At 37.7% G+C, this 17,350-nt stretch overlaps 1 pseudogene; it reads left to right on the top strand.

Moving 5' to 3' along the window:
• Positions 1-12,254: 12,254 nt before the first annotated feature.
• On the top strand, positions 12,255-15,385 carry LOC149262881 (F-box protein At1g10780-like; annotated as a pseudogene).
• Positions 15,386-17,350: the final 1,965 nt, after the last annotated feature.

The raw sequence follows: 17,350 nt of genomic DNA, 5'->3' as shown, positions 1-17,350 counted from the left end.
AAGTGGAGAAATGTTTGTCAACAAAAGAGCTTTGGGAAAAGCTTCAGGATCTTCACTCTAAAGGATTATTAGTCATAAGCTATGGTCCAAAATATGATGAAAAAGAGAAAACATGAAGGGCCTGGTTGTATAAAGGAAGAAGATGATGAAGAAATTCTTGAAGTAGCAGTTGAAATAGATCTTAAGGAAAAACATGTAGCTGCCCTAGAAGAGATAAGTAGTCTGAAAAAGGAAACTGAGGAAATCAAGAAGAAAGCATAAGATGGTGATCATGACCTTGACAAGACAAGGAAGGAATTTGACCTTTTCAACTTCAAGTACAAGAAAGAGATGAGGATCTCACCAAGATAAAGAAGAATTGCATCAAAACAAGAAAAGACATCATGAAGAATTCATATACGTGACAAATCAGTTGGATAAAGAAAATAAAAGGGAAGATGTTTTGTCAAACCATCTTGAATAAAGACATGAGGACTTGAACAAACTTGAAGAAAAAATTGGTCAATACAAGGAAGAGGTCTTCTCCCTTAAATCTCAACTGGAAGAAGCAAAGAAACAAGTACAAGGAGCTAAAAAGGTGATGGAAGTTTTAGCCCTCCTAGAAAAACAAGTAGGTGAAGAAAAAAAGGATAGAAATACCATAGCATACCAACTAGAAGAAAAGGATGAAGAAATCTTAAGATTGAAATTCAGATGTCTACCCTCTTAATGCCCAAACATGTGAAGCGACAAGGAAGAAATAATAATTGGAGAACCATCTCGCAAAGAATGATGAAGAATGCAAGATGATGAAAGAAGAAATTTATCTCCTAAGGAAATAAGTTGACTTGTTGAATAAGAATATAAAGAGCTCTAAAACCCTAGATGACATCCTAACTCATCAAAGATCCCCCCTTGATAAATCATGTCTTAGTTATGTAGGTGAGCCCTCTAGCAAAATTAATGCAAACCCTGATGCACCAAATAATCAGGATGTTGAAAAGCTTGAAAGAAATGTTGATGACCCAGTTCTAGTAAAAGCAAGGTGTAATGTTCCTAAACAGGAATTTAAGTGATAAACCAATTAAAGAAACAGTGCAACAGTGGAAAATTAAAAACATTTAGATAACACCCATGAAACACTATAATACTAGAACTGCTAAACCATATATTATGAAATATTAGAGCATGAGTATAATATATAAATGGAGTAGTGCACCTACGCTTGTCTCAAGGACAAGCTGGACCAAACCTAGGTGGTAGAATAGCTAGAGAGATGGATGCTCAGCTGCTGCTCTACTATGCTCTACGTTGTCCTAGTAAACTGTGATCTGCTGACTTCCGCCTGTTGGAAAGTGCCCAAAAACTACCCAGAAAATTCTTCCCTTTTATCGTTAGACTCCTTGGGAAAAACCCAAAAAAGGCCATAAGGGAATTTCTCTAATTTTTACTTTGGATTTCAGCCTCTTGGGCGCTGCTCCCTAGCTACATCTGCTGAATTTAGGCCTGCTGGAAAGTGCCCAAAAACTACCCAGAAAATTATGCCCTTTTAGCCTTAGACTCTTTGGATAAAACCTAGAAAAACCCAAAAAGGAATTTCTCTGATTTTGACTTTTTATTTTCAGCCTCTTGGGAGCTGCTCTCTAGCTACATCTACCAACTTTCGGCCTGCTAAAAAGCACTGCAAAACTACCCAAGAAGATTCTTCCCTTTCCGCATTATACTCCTTGGACAAAACCCAGAAGGGAGTTTCCCTGATTTTGACTTTGGATTTTCGGCCTCTTGGGCGCTGCTCTCCAACTACTGCTGCCAAATTTGATTTGCAGGAAACAACTTATAAATCCACCTAGAAACACCCCTAAAATGTTGCTTTCCCTTGTACTATTTGATCCCCTTCTTCCTGGATGGTCCTTGGCCCTGATGGCTTCTCAATCAAGCCCCACGAATTTGTTGTTGGAGGCCACTACGCAGTCTCTCTGCCTAGAAATGTATATTGTTGTGTGTACTGGATGGCTAGTTGAAAAACACTATTAAAATACCCTCAATCATCCACCTTCCTTGTTCCTAAAAACTCCCAGCAAGTGAGGGACCTCTTGGCTAGCTAAATCAACCTCTGTGTATTTCTGGCTGCCCAGAAAACACGCAGTCCCTTCCTCTACGTGGTTGGCTGAGTTGTGAATCGCTACTGGAAACTCTTGCAATCTTTGTGGAAGAGCCTCCCTAGGGCGGGCACGGATGGTCCCTCGAAGTAGAGGTTGAATATTTCCTGCGGAAGACTCAGGACTAAACATGCGGTAGACTCGCTAAGCAGCAGAGCGTACAAGAGTGAGTTTTTTTGTCAAAGATTCAGAATGAAAACAAAATAAGAGTTGTTCTCTCTTTATAACTCCTTGGGCCCCCTTAGCCTCATGTGGGCCCCTCCTTACACCCATTCGATTTTCCCTGCAATCATATTGAATGGCTAATTCGAACTCCTACATGGGTGGCCCCCACATTCCACTAGCAGCTAAATAAAGTCGATTTGGCCCCTAATTCCGTAAGTCAAAAGTGTGGGGACCTCTTCCTTAGTCAAAAATATGCAAAATTGTGTAGCACCATGTTACTAATGTTTTTAATAAGGGACATGGCATTCCTCCCCTCCCAAATGTTGTTTTCCCTCAAGCAACCTCAAAGTTTGGTGCTCCAAAATATGCTCACCCTCCCAGGTGGCATCCTCATCTTGTAAGTTCTTCCAATGCACCAAACATCGCTTGTCCTCAAGCAATGCCTAAACAAATATCCTCTCTGACTGTGGACCCCCATTATCACTACAAACTTCACCAAAGTCCCAAATGTGCCATTGTATCATCTCTAATTGTTGTAATATCCTATAGTGAATGAGCCTCTCGATACCAGGATCCCAAGCCAACCTGATCAACATGAAGCCCCCTTGCTCCAGTCACTATCTTGCCAGATATGGACATTAGAACCCTTATGTCTATCACTAATAAGTAGAGCATTCTGAAGATGTAAAACTTTGCCCAAATCCTCATGAAGTTGCTCTACCGAATAGTCCATCTCATGCACTACAAGAGTAAACTCATGAAGATGCAACCCAATCCTGGTGAAATTGAACCCTCATCTACCCGGGCCTCCCTTGATCTCCTCCTGTCAATCACCCTGCCACACCGGTGAAGCTCCCCACACCATCAATGAATCACTAAAACCAAATGGAAGATCTGCATGACCCTCCCCTGTAGAAACCAGCTCACCTCTACAGGTAGTTGAACTGCTCAACGATGTTATGCCAGAATCCCTTGCCCATCGTAGAAGGAACCTATCCTCTTGACATCATGACACTCTGGTCATGAATGACTGTCTAGCATGCTCATACCAGAACCTCCTCTCCCATAACTCTCGGCCATAATCTATGCGATGATCGAGACCAATCTTGCCAAAGTGACTCAATAGTGCCAGCGCCTATCACTCCATGGCTAGCACAAATCCTGAGCAACAATTTGCCTTGTCCTATAGTGAGGAGTTCGGTGATCGCCCATGTGTCCACCTGTGAACGAATCAGTATGCTTGTTATCCCGACCATGCTCACTAAGGAGTGGAGTATCCCACCAATCCATTGGATCCCTGGATCCCATAACCATACTGGAGGTCCACAAAACCCAATCCTCTCTGTTTGTCATTGTGATATGCTGCTAGTTGTTGGGGCCCCTTTGTGCCCCGTCTCTACTTCCTGTAGGTATCCAATAGGCAGGCACTAAGAACCCGTGCTGCAAATATCTAGTTGTTTTGTGCCTGCCAAATCACACAAAGAGATCTGCTATCCCAACTCCTAATGATGTGCTCGGGTGCTGCCAAAAGCTTAGGAATCATCCTGTTGACAAGGACTATTGTCCTCCGCACCTCATGCTCCCCTAATGCCCCAAGCTGTCCAACTAAAAAAGCACCATGTAACTCCCTCTCGATCACCTCCCCAAGTGTGAACCTAGGGGTGGAACATATGCTACCTTGACAATCAACCATGCCATCCCTAAGTTTGTAACCGTCAACTCATGCACCTACCAAGTGTCTCAATTGGAGAGCTTCCTCTCAGCCCATTACACGTGGTGTCTCATCCAAGTTCCTAGGGTGAGTCCCCCATGCCTTGCTGCCTGAATGGAGAGTATCAAAGTGAAACAACCAAACCCTCTATGATTGTAAGCAACACTAGAGGATGATGGGTGGGTATGTCCCAAAGAGTATGATCAAGAGTCTGTCGGAATGCTCAAGAGTAATCCTACGGACAACCCTCTCTCCACCGCAAATCTGTTGATAACTCCATCGAGGCCCTGCCTCCACTAAACATGGTGTCCCCAAATGCTCGACAATGTTCTCATTAATCCTAGGTGAGTTGCGTCCAATGTTACACCTACTATCCCTATCCATAAGTCTCCCTATAAGCAAATCTCCAAGAGCCCATTGCACCACATCATGTGTCACTGCATACCACCAAGTACCACTGCACTCCATGAAATGCCACTGTATGCCGCAACCTATCCTTGTACACCACTAGATACCCCTGACTACGACTATACTATCATGTACCCTCTTGTGTCCTGCCTGTGTCACTGCGCTTGTCACTCCTCGCACGTCCTCAATGCGACGTGAGTCACTCCTCCTACCCCACAGTGTATACCAGCATGCTATGGTATACCACCATGTATCTCCATGCTCCTCTGCACACCACTGCATAGCCCTACACACCACTGCATAGCCCTACACACCACTGGGTGCTATGGCCTAGAATTGGGTTTGTATGCATCATGCCACATCCCTCTATATAACACTAAACGTTATGACCTGACTCTGTGTAGTCTTGTGTACCATTGTCTGCTATCATACCACCCTATAACATATGGTATCCTCCAAGTGCCAAAGCGTCCACCACTCTGATAGTGACCCCACCATGACACGCGTCATGTCCCCTCGTCCATCCTGGTAGACCTGAGCACCCTAACTCCACTCCTACTAGGGAGGATATCTCTCATGTGTCGATCGTCTATGATCCCTGAGTCCTAAACCTCAATGGCAGAACATCATCTCTATACAATATCTGTTCTAGTGGCCTACCCATGTCACCTCCTTGAACCAGCTTCTGCTAGAGAATGTTAATCATCCTACGCCCCATGCGCAACCAACATGCCAAAATAACCAATGGATTATGCTCACAAACCACATGGCCACTAGCATCAACTGGAGATCCCTTAAGGAATGCATGCGCTCAGGCATGGGGTTGACCACCTCATCAATGCCATAGCCATCATGCATGTTTGATATCGGATAGGAAGCCTCGCCTGGATCCCAATGCCAACTTGGGCCTCCAACATCCTCAATTTCTGAGAGCTCCCACTGAGATTTACTCTGAACTACGACCATCTCCATGAGTCTAGCCCACTCCACTGGGTACCAACTCAAAATATCTCGCCATCCAACCCCAAGAGAGGGATCAAATGCACAAACTCTAGCACATAGAACAAGCCCGACATGTGGATGTTGCATCTTGTGCAACTCTGACCGTCTCATCCCACTACCCAGGTCAACACATGAGATCTGACTAGGTAGCTCTGTCTCTCTCTCTCCAATGGGCAAAGGTGACCCAACAATGCTGCTAACCTGGTCATCCCCTTTGGTATGTCTAGACAACTCTACCTCTCTCAATCCAATGCGTAAGGATGGGCTGATAATGCTATAGATCACGTAAGTGTGCCTCTGAAGCAAATTGTGCTAAAATCCCAACGTGTGGTCTCTATGTTGCCCTCATCACTAGCTAGCCCAAATGATGGTTGCACATACTCCTCCATCATGGGCTCAACATGAGCCTCCAATTGCTCCTCCCTACACAACCCAACATGCAAGACATGCTCATCAGTCTGTTGTAGGTGATTATCGCCCGACAACTATGTCATAGATCTGGATGCCTCTGTATCTATTGGCTCCTCATCAACAATGGGGATGTTTCCCAACACCTCATCAATGGATGGTCCTATGGGTGTATGCTCTACTTTCTCCCCCAATGTGTCAATTGGTGCTATCAAAGAGACCTCCAATAATGGTGACTCTTGTGCCACACTGGGTATACCAATGTTATCCTCACACTCCCGTGTTTCCTCTACCTCATGTTCAATCCCCTCCTCAGGCCCCTGATGTCTAAGACCAAGTATCCACCAATAAAGTCATCTACTTGAATCATCCTCTAACTGTCTCTAGCCTGCTGCTCCTTTCCAAGAGATCTGGTGCCCTGATTCTGTCGGCTTTCCCCACATAGTGTAGATGGTTGTACTCCCACAGCTTCTGCACCCCCAGTGTCTATGTTGTAAGGAAAAGGATGGATGTGATCTGACACCTTCCTTAATTGAGCCAACCTCTCATCTCTCCAGCGGATTCCACCCTAGAATCCCTACATACTGAATCTCCCTTGAGCCATGGGTAGTGTACGATGTAACTCGTCACTGTGAATACATGCCCAAATCTCTCATGATCTTACTGGTTACCCACAGTTGGGCCAAGATCATTCTCTGATACCACTGTAATGTTCCTAAACATGAATTTAAGTGATAAACCAATTAAACAAATAGTGCAACAGTGGAAATTTAAAAACATTTAGCAAACACCCATGAAACATTGTAATACTGAAACTACTGAGCCATATATTATGAAATATTAGAGCATGAGTACAATATATAAATGGAGTAGTGCACCTAGGCTTGTCTCAAGGACAAGCTAGACCAAAACCAGGTGGTAGAATAGCTGGAAAGATGGTTGTTCAGCTGTTGCTCTACTATGCTCTGCGTTGTCCTGGTAAATTATTGATCTGTTGACTTCGGCCTACTGGAAAGTGTCCAAAAACTACTCAGAAAATTCTACCCATTAGCCTTAGACTCCTTGGACAAAACCAAAAAAAACCCAGAAGGTAATTTCTCTAATTTTGACTTTGGATTTTCAATCTCTTGGGAGCTACTCTCCAACTACATCTACTGACTTTCGGCCTGCTATAAAGTGCCCAAAAACTACCCAGAAAATTATGCCATTTTAATCTTGGACTCTTTGGACAAAACCCAGAAGGGAATTTCTCTAATTTTTACTTTGGATTTTCGACCTCTTGGGAGCTGCTCTCTAGCTACATCTACCGACTTTCGGCCTACTAGAAAGTGCCCAAAAACTACCCCAAAAAATTCTACCCTTTTGGCCTTGAAATTCTTGGACAAGGCCCAGAAAACCTAGAAGGGAACTTCTCTGATTTTGACTTTGGATTTTCAGCCTCTTGGGCGTTGCTCTATGGCTATTGCTGCAAAATTCAATTTACAAGAAACAGCCTATAAATCCACCTAGAAACACCCCTCAAATGCTGCTTTCCCCTGTACTATCTGATCCCTTTCTTCCCGGATGATCCTTGGCCCTAATGGCTGCTCAATCAAGGCCCGCGAATTTGTTGTTGGAGGCCACTGCACAGTATCTCTACCCAGAAATGTATACTACTACGTGTACTGGCTGGCTGGCTAAAAAAACACTAATAAAATACCATCATTCCTCCACCTTCCTTACTCCCGAAAACTCCCAGCAAGTGAGGGGCCTCCCCGCTAGCTAAATCAACCTCTGTGTATTTCTAGTTGCCTAGAAAACACGCAGTCCCTTCCTATGCATGGTTAGCTGAGCTGTGAATCGTTGCTGTAAAATCCTGCAATATCTATGGAATAGCCTCCCTAGAGCGAGCACAGATGGTCCCCCAAAGTAGAGGTTTCTTCTTTCCTGCAAAAGGCTCGTGGCTAAACAGTTGATAGACTCGCTAAGCAATATAGCGTACAAGAGTGAGTTTGTTTGTCAAATATTCAGAATGAAAACAAAATGAGCGTTGATATCTCTTTATAACTCCTTAGGCCCCCTTAGCCTCATGTGGGCCCCTCCATCCACCCATTTGATTTTACCTCCAAGCATATCGAATGGCTAATTCGAAATCCTTTGTGGGTGGCCCCCACATTCCACTAGCAGCTAAATAATAAAGTCGATTTGGCCCCTAAGTCCCTAAGTCGAAAGTGTGGGGCCCTCTTTCTTAGTAAAAAATGTGCAAAATTGTGTAGCAGCACCTTGTTACTAATGTGTTCGAGAAGGGACATGACACAAGGAGATTAATCAATATAATCTTAAAGGAAACCCTACTTCAAGAAGGTATACAGAAAGTGTCAAGGATGCAATAGGCAATGGATATCATTAAAGGGTCCCAAGGCAAAGAGACTTTACAAGCACATCAAGGCAAGCATCATCCTCCAGGTACCAAAGTATATTTTTTGGTTATTGTCATTCTTGTACAAATTTTGGGCATATGGCAAAGTAATGTAGGGCATTCAACAAACACAATTATAATGGTCCCCATCAGTGTCCCAAAAGCAATTTTGCAGGAAGAAATTATGCCTCATTTATGTACAAAATTAAATGCTACAAATGTCATAATATTGGTCATATGGCTCATGATTGTAACTTGAATTGGGCTTTTAAACAAGCTAGAACCATAGCAACTAAGAATTAAAAGAAGGTTAAACAAGTTGATTTCTAATGAATATGCCATCTTGTAGGAAGATTGCCAAGCTCTTCTTTAACATCAACCATATTGAAGTTACCATAAAGATTCCATGAAGTACAAGAAAAATTTTAGGCTAATGCCAAGTTCATCTTTCACTAATAGCGTTGAGGGATAAAACTACATAACTGTTAACTTGATTATCAAAACTCAAAGTAGTTCTTGAATTCCTGTATTGTGAAGAATGATATCTGCTTTAAAAATAGAGTATGGCCATCAATAAGAGACATAACATGTATAACATTTGCAGGTAAGCCCAAATTAACTAATTCTTTGCTTAAATCACAAAATTAAATGCAAGCAACATCGAAAATCATGCTAGATTCTTGTCTATGAAAATAAAAAGTAATGATGGTTTGTTTCTCGATTCAAATGATGTGTTTACACTAAATTGTGTTCCTTTGCAAGGCCTTGAGTTTGTACTTGATGAAGTATTTGTCTTCATAATTCTTTGCTTTGAGAGTCATTCTTGCCAAGTTTCAAACTTTGGTTGTGTTTTAATTTCAAATAGAGCCTTCAAATCCTGAATTAATATAACATCCAGGCTACCATTCGAGTATCCTTTAAATTGAAACTAAAATTCTCAAATGAGAATTCTGAAGAGAGTTTTTGGTGAGAACTTATATGGAGAAACAACCCTATTGTTATGGAGAAACAACCCTATTGTTCAGGTACGACACACTACATAATAAAACAATTTGGTACATTAGAAAAGAGTCAAAAAACTTTTTATTCACTTTAAATGCATTTTTTATCATAGATTTAATGTATATGTCAATGTATTGTTGAAAATTAACATTGCATAAAAGATAAAATTATCATAATTTTTATTTCGCTTAAAAACAATGCATAAAATATCATTAATGATTTATTAAAGTATATATGTTGAATCTCATAATGAAGCCTCCACCATCTCATATTCCATTAGATTGTGGGAAATTTACTTTATAATACAAATAAACTAAATCCATAATTTAATGTTTACCATTATATTATTCCCTCACTATCATAATTTTGTGTTTTATTAATAAAACCCAACCCAAACTATAATAAATATTTTATTAATAAAATATATTTATGGATTCTTTCATTATTCATGAAGCCCCCACCATTTCATATCCCATTGAATTGTGCTCAACAAAGCACAATAAAGGAAAGGAAAGAATTAATGAATGATGAAGTTATGTATACACCTATAATTCCACTTCATTGCCATGGCACTGGATTGCATGGCTTATATTAATTTGGGGATTTGTGTTTAAATTAATATATAAATAAATATGGTGTTTATTAATTTTTTAATGTTTGTAATAGTCATTTTATAGAAATGTGGCATGATCAAACTAAATAGGAGTAATTAAGGATTATTGCAAGTTATTTGGTTCGTTAAATGAAAGTTGGATCTTTAGATACCCCTTGGTCATGGCTATTGAAGCCACGAGTTAGAGTACCAAATTATCTCAGGATTCATATCACTTAGCAAAAGTAAAAATAAAAAAATAAGTGATTGAATAATTTTACTTTACATCAATGTTAGTGGCATCCTACCACATCTCATCTCATGTTTTTCCCAAACACTATTAGGTCCTTTTAGTGGTTGGTGTATTTATGATGCATATAATCGGCGACAAACATTTGTTTATCCATGTTTGATAAAATTTCTCACACACATATACTTACTTTCAATCTTATCCTAACTTCATATTTTTTTTGTCAACTCATTAAAGAATAATGCTTTGGTTTTTATATCTTGTCCGAACAACGTATTTTTTGTCAACCACATTAAAGAATAATACGTTGGTCAGCTAAAGTATGTGGTAAGATGTTTCCCCACTTAAAAAGAATTTGACATCATGCTCTCATACTAAAAAATATTGTTTGAGTTTACTAAAGTATCTATTAGCATAACCTCACTTTTAAAATGCACCTTCCATCATGTTTCCATTTTAATATAGTTATGTTCTACTCTTTTAATAAGAGTAAGTTAATACATGAACATTTGAATATTTTAATAAGTTCATTTTTTTCAATAAAATAAAATTCAATCTTGATTTTTTTTCAAATTTCAATAATTTAAATTATTTTAAATATTAAAAATACATAAAAACAAAATTTCCGTTAATCAAGGAAAATGATAAAACTATAATAAAGTTTTCATTTGATATGCTCTTATTAAATTTGTCCTAATTCATACTAACATTTAAAAGTTTTTCTATGATAAATTGAATCTTAATGTGAGAGCTTCTCCACTTCATGTGTGGGTGTTCCCTAGATAAATTAAATCTTAATGTGAGAGCTTCTCCACTTCATTGTGTGGGTATTCCCTAGCCGCATCCTTATGATACCTACCTCTTGGGCCACTTAAAAGCCCCGAAAAGGTGCCAAAAACATAAAGAAAGTGATAGTGATTGACATTATAAGATAATTGGAGCTTCTCACCTATATGGAAAAAAACTAACGTTAACGTTGACTCGATGCTTGGCGTCTTCAATTTTTTGGATTATGTGATGGTGTAGGTTTTTAGGCTTATTTAGAATGCTACTAAAAAGATTGTTATACACACTTTAGATGAGATTTTGGATTGCGCATTTCACTAAAGTTTTATCACAAAAATGTTGCACACGTTAGATGGGAATCTATATTTAACATATTGTTAAAGTTTTATTATGTCCCTAAGTTATAAATGTAATTTTTTATTTCGTTAAAATATATTATATAATTAAATATGGTTATTAAAATTTAATTAAATAACAAAAAAATTCTAGTTTTCCACTTTTAAAGTTTTTATTTTATTAAGTAATTAATTTATTAAGTCATTGTCTTTCAAATTTAATCATTTGAATTCTGAATCTCCATATCTAGACGTGCCCAGCCACTAGGAGGGAACAAAACAAATGTTTTTAAAATCATCGTAGGTACCTGCAAAAGAAAAATGTAAGAGGAGAGACAGCCCACACAAATATTACTGGAAGACCCACCATGGCTCCTTCACTGTTTCAATATCTTCTGGGTAAGTAGGGTTCTATTGAATCTGTTCGTTTTCTGGAAACTTTTTTTGTTTAGTATTGCCATTGCATTATTTGTTTAAAATGCTCACATAGGTTTATGAGCGAAATCGACATCAGTGCGTGTATTGCAATGTGAAAATCCTCTGCATCAGTAGTTTTTCCTTTGCATTGACTGATCTAGGTTTCTTTTCATTGGTTTCAAGCTTCAAGTTTGATGGGTTTTATGTGGGTTTCTAATTTTAAGTATTTTTGTCGCTGAAATCAGGTATTTGACTGATCTAGGTTTCTTTCCATTGGTTTCAAGCTTCAATTTTGATGGGTTTTATGTGGGTTTCTAATTTTAAATATTTTTGTTGCTGAAATCAGGTATTGGCTCAAAAAAGGTTCATCGAATTTGTTGAACTTTCCTCTTAGGTTGACGATATGAGTCTCAATGTATTCTATGGAGTTTGTGATTTGATTATTCTTCGAGTTGCAATCTATGCCCTTTTGGGCTCTTGAGATTTCATTTAGGTTTCCTATTGGAATTCTTCATATATATGATTGAAGGAGGAGAGAGCAATAAAATTTATATATCCAAGGACTGGTTTTTAGGAGGTTGACATTGTTGGGTCATGGTCAAATTCCTGATAGGTGTTTGTGAGAAAAAAACAACCTTTGCAATGACTGACAACATGGATATCGATGATGATTCTTTGAGGGGGATTATGGATGTGTTTCCCTGATGCAGTAGTGCAGCACATGCTCTCATTTGTCAAGAATGCGAGAGATGTGGCCACGTGTTGCTGTGTTAGTAAAAAATGGAGAGAGACAATTTGCCAAGAATGCCATAAATGTGGCCATGTGTTGTTGTGTTAGTAAAAAATGGAGAGAGGCGATGAGAAACATTCACAGTCTTTATTTTTCGAGAAGTATTTGTGACGAGAGATCGACTGTGTCAGATGTTGTTGTAAGTCGCATTGTATTTTTAACATCTGCATTAGGGCTAATTGTTTATTTCCATTTTTCTTGGAATTGCTTACGAGCTTAGTTGTCACACATGCAATTCATTGAAGCACTTGGAACTTTGACTATATAATCTTGTAGTAAAAGGTCGTGTACCTAATTTTCCCACTAAGCTTGATTACATTTGTTCCTTGCCTCATCATGAATTTGAAAAAGTGAACTAGTTAAAGGACTGCCAAAATGCTAGATGCCCTTTTTTCCCACAGAATACTAAAAGCAAACAAAACAAAAAATTACATTTGATAGATGCCTTCCAGCACCTAGTAAAAAGTCTTCAAGGAGAGAGTAAAAATTACTCTTTGTCATAGAAAAATTCAGGCATGCAATCCAAGAGATAAAAAAATAAAAAAGGAAACTTCCCACATAAGCCTTCAAATATAACACTAGAGAATAGATTCTCCAGCTAAGCAACCTTATGGAGGCCGAGAAAAAACATCATATAGTTATCCATATAAATTCAGACCCTTGAGTCTTAGCTTCACACAAAAACAGTAGCCAAATCATCCATAAACCATTTCATATCTACAAGAAAACGACAGCAAGTAATCATGGCACCGGCTCAAACTTAACGTTCAGGAAAAAAGCCTAGGATCATGTTCAGCAAGGAAACCTTCCTGATGGTCCCACCAATGGAAAAATCATGGAACCATCTTTAGACACAGCACCATCTCATACTTGAAGGTCAAAAACAAAAGGCTTCAACAAGGAAACCTTCCTGATGGTCCCACCAATGCCAAGTTCCTAGAGCCATCTGTGGACCATCCTTAGAGAGGGGGTCTGCCAACATGTTCCTTTCTTTATATACGTGGAAAAGGAGACTCCTGAAGCCATGGGTAGAACATATTTAGAGAGGGGATCTGCCAACATGTTCCTTTCTCTATATACATGAAAAAAGAGTCTTCATTAATAGCAGCTTTGAAATTCAATAGTATTTCATAAAAAGGCCTGAAGAGAAAATTTTCCATAGTACAAATCCAAGGACTAGTTTTTAGGAGGTTGACATTGTTGGGTTATGGTCAGATTCCTGATAGGTGTTTGTGAGAAAAAAACAACCTTTGCAATGACTGACAACATGGATATCGATGATGATTCTTTGAGGGGGATTATGGATGTGTTTCCTTAATGCAGTAGTGTAGCACATGCTCTCATTTGTCAAGAATGCCAGAGATGTGGCCATGTGTTGCTGTGTTAGTAAAAAATGGAGAGAGGCAATGAGAAAAATTCACAGCCTTTATTTTTCGAGAAGTGTTTGTGACGAGAGATTGACTGTGTCAGATGTTTTTATAAGTTGCATTGTATTTTCAACATCTGCATTAGAAGGGCTAATTATTTATTTCCATTTTTCTGGGAATAGCTTACGAGCTTGGTTGTCACACACATGAAATTCATTGAATCACTTGGAACTTCGACTAGATAATCTTGTAGTAAAAGGTCCTGTACCTAATTTTCCCTAATTTTCCCACTGGCGTTGATTACATTTATTCCTTTCCTTATCTTGAAAGCCTGAAGTTACGAGATGTTAATATATCACAAGCACCAAATTGGAGCCATTTCATGAGCCTTCATACAATGGAAGTTGTTGGTATTCGTACACATGATTTTTCTTTATCCAGCATCATTCATGCATGTTCGATGCTAAAGTGTTTGGCTTTGCTAGCATGTGATGGTGTCAAAGTTTTGATCATTGATTTGCAACTTCTAGCGTAGTGCAGATTGGATTTTTATGGTATAAGTGATTTCTCTGTCAACATAACTGCTCCCAAACTTCAATCCTTTGAAGTACAAGGAGCTGCTTGGATTCGTATAAAGGGAATTCACTCCCTAAGGTGGCTTTCAATAGAAAACAATGCAGGTTTACAGATTATGTTTTTAGATGCTCTTACATATTTGCTTTCAATTCTTCTGTTTCATTTCATTTTCTTTTAAATGCATATTTTTATTTTGATTTCTCACTTATTTTTCTTTTGTAATATTTCAAATTGTTTTATTTCCTAGGAAAAGTAAATGAGGTTGAATTATTTAGAGTATCTATCCATTCGGGGAGTGCAGTGGTGTTGGGATGCTATAAACATGGTTTTGCAATCTGCAACTGATGTAGATCATTTGGTAATGAAAATTGAGTTTAGAGGAAATGCAGAAAGACTACAGCCCTTTCCTAAGATGGACTTTGTTGATTTTTTCAATAGTCATCCAAGATTAACCAATTTTGAAGTACATGGTGCCATGTTTGTTGCGTTGTCACAAAGAAACAACTTGGAACAAGTAAGCTTGTTCATCTCTAAATTATAACATATTGTTTGGGATGCTGGTTGCTATCTTTGCATTTTATTTTTTGGTTAGTGTTTTTGTTGGAAAAATGGAAAGCTTAATGAAATATTTGTATTAATTTTTTCTTCTAAAATTGTATTTTTTATCTTGCAGTTGGACTCCTTGTTCACCATACCTTGCCTGGAAAAGATTTTGATTACAGTGAGGTCACCTTTGAATGTTGAACAAAAAATGATGACATTAATGTCCTTAGTCAAATACAACCCAAAACTAAAAGAATTGATTATATGAATTTCCCAAATGAAGAACTACCAAGAAACTGCAGACAAATTCTTTGAGCAGGTTATGAGGTTCAAGCTTAGGAATCAGGTTGTCACAATTGAGTAAATCAATTCAGGGTTTCGATGCTTGATGCTTTTGGCTTACCTCTTATGGGAGGTTCTGGAAGCAACACAATCCTATGGTTTAAAGAGTTATGATTTTTGTACTTGGGGCATCAAAGATTAAGGTGCCTACCCTATTTTTGGGAAATATAGTTGATGTTCTCTATTATGTAAATCTCAAATTGGCAATTATTTAAGAATCAGACTTGAGTTGCATCTTATTTACTTTTATTGTTGAAGTAGAGTTAATGTGCTCTTATAATTATCAGTTTGATTGTCACATTTGAGTTTGAGATGGATATGGTAATATACAGAAGTTATACATTTTGGCACTTCTAAGGTGTCATTTTTCCTTCTCTTTGATATAGAGCTTCGGGATATTAGGAAATGATGTTTAGGTTTCATTTTTAGTTTCTATCTTCTATAGAGTTTTAAAGAGAGCACCTTTGTAAATAGTTTGATCACCATTGGATGGATTTATGTTGGAGGCAGAATCACTGCTATTTGGAAAATATTGGATAGCAGCATATTTGGAGGAGATACTATTTTTTCCTATAATCATAGCATATGTATCACAAATGCCATCCTTATTGCATATGATCTCTCCACTGCTTTTATTATTAACTGATCATAAACCTAGTAGTGGCAGGTTTTTGAATGATTAGTTGTTTAATTGAAAAAAAATTGTTGTTGGAAAGTGTGCTTGAACATTTGTAACTCTCATCTTATTATCCAAGGCTTTGTCATTACCTTCTCCCATAACCATTAGACTCCAATCACCCTTGAACCCTCTTTTATTGAAGAATTTTCTAGATGATTTATCTACAAGATCCTTCGAGATCCATTTATCTTGAATCCCTATTCATCTAAGCTCTAAGCTTTGCCAAGGAAACCTTCCCTGTGAGAATAACATGCAATCACAAAATAGAAAGAGAGACATCATTGAGGCGACAATGGTGGCTAATCTATTTATTGTTATAAGAGATAAGTTTTCTAATGAGTCTTTGCACTAGGCTCGCTAGATTTTGCAGTAACAAGTACTTTCCTAAGCACCCCCATATTATCCTCCCTAAGTTCATTATAAATGAATTATTATTATCTTCAAGACCAATATTTACTTTTATGTTCACTATCTCCTTTTTCACCTTTTGAATCTCAAATGTTTCATCCAAGGTAGTTTCATGAATATGACAATGAAAAGTGATAAAATTGTGATGTTGAATTGTACTTATGCAATTTATATTGATTCAAACCCTACTTGTTTTCCATTTTCATTTTAGATGACTCTAATACTTAGATTGTTAAGATAATTCATTTATCACCAAATTTAATTTTAAATGTTGTTTCAAAATTATTCTAACTAGTAATAAACCAAACTAAAAACTTAAAATACCTAGTAGTAGGCTTACTTTCAAAATTATATAAAAATAAGTTGCAAACCACATCATATTGTGCATTCATGAACATAACAAATATAAAATTCATGGCAGTTAAATTTGGACAACAAAATATCTACATGTTTCATGAAGTCATGAAGTTGATAAAAAGTTAAGAGTCTCATGTTAGCCTATGAGGTTGGTTATAATTTACAATGATAAAAAAATAGCCAAACATTGTTGATGCTCTATTGTACGTTTGAATTTAAAATTAAAATTTAAAGACATAAAAATAAAATAAGGAGAAGGAGATATATGACAGGGTTTCAAGGATTTCTTCAAGAACATATGCAACCAAATCAATTAAGGTCTTTAGTGTAGACTTCTTCAATCAAATTTGCATCCATATAGGCCCTGCTATATCAAATAAACTCATGTGCAATCAATAATTCACCAATTTGACATGTATAAGCTCAAGTAAAGTAGAGAAAAGCTTAGCCATCTCAAGTTGTGATAATGTACTATATCTTCAAATCTATAATTAAATTACTTTTAAGTTCAAACAATGAAAATTCTTGATTTCTAAACTCAAATTTAGTACATTAAAGGTTAGGTTCTAAAAAGTTCTCAATTGAAATTCCTTACGTGTAAGAGCTCTATCATAGTTTAGCATTTAACATAATTGATGATTATTAGGTGAACAGTGGACAAATGTGTAAAAGAGGG

The sequence above is a fragment of the Pinus tabuliformis genome, chromosome 6 (genome assembly GCF_031772625.1).
Source record: "Pinus tabuliformis cultivar Carrire ecotype Pingquan chromosome 6, CPIR1, whole genome shotgun sequence".
Taxonomy (NCBI): domain Eukaryota; kingdom Viridiplantae; phylum Streptophyta; class Pinopsida; order Pinales; family Pinaceae; genus Pinus; species Pinus tabuliformis.
This window is presented reverse-complemented; position numbering and strand designations above follow the sequence as displayed.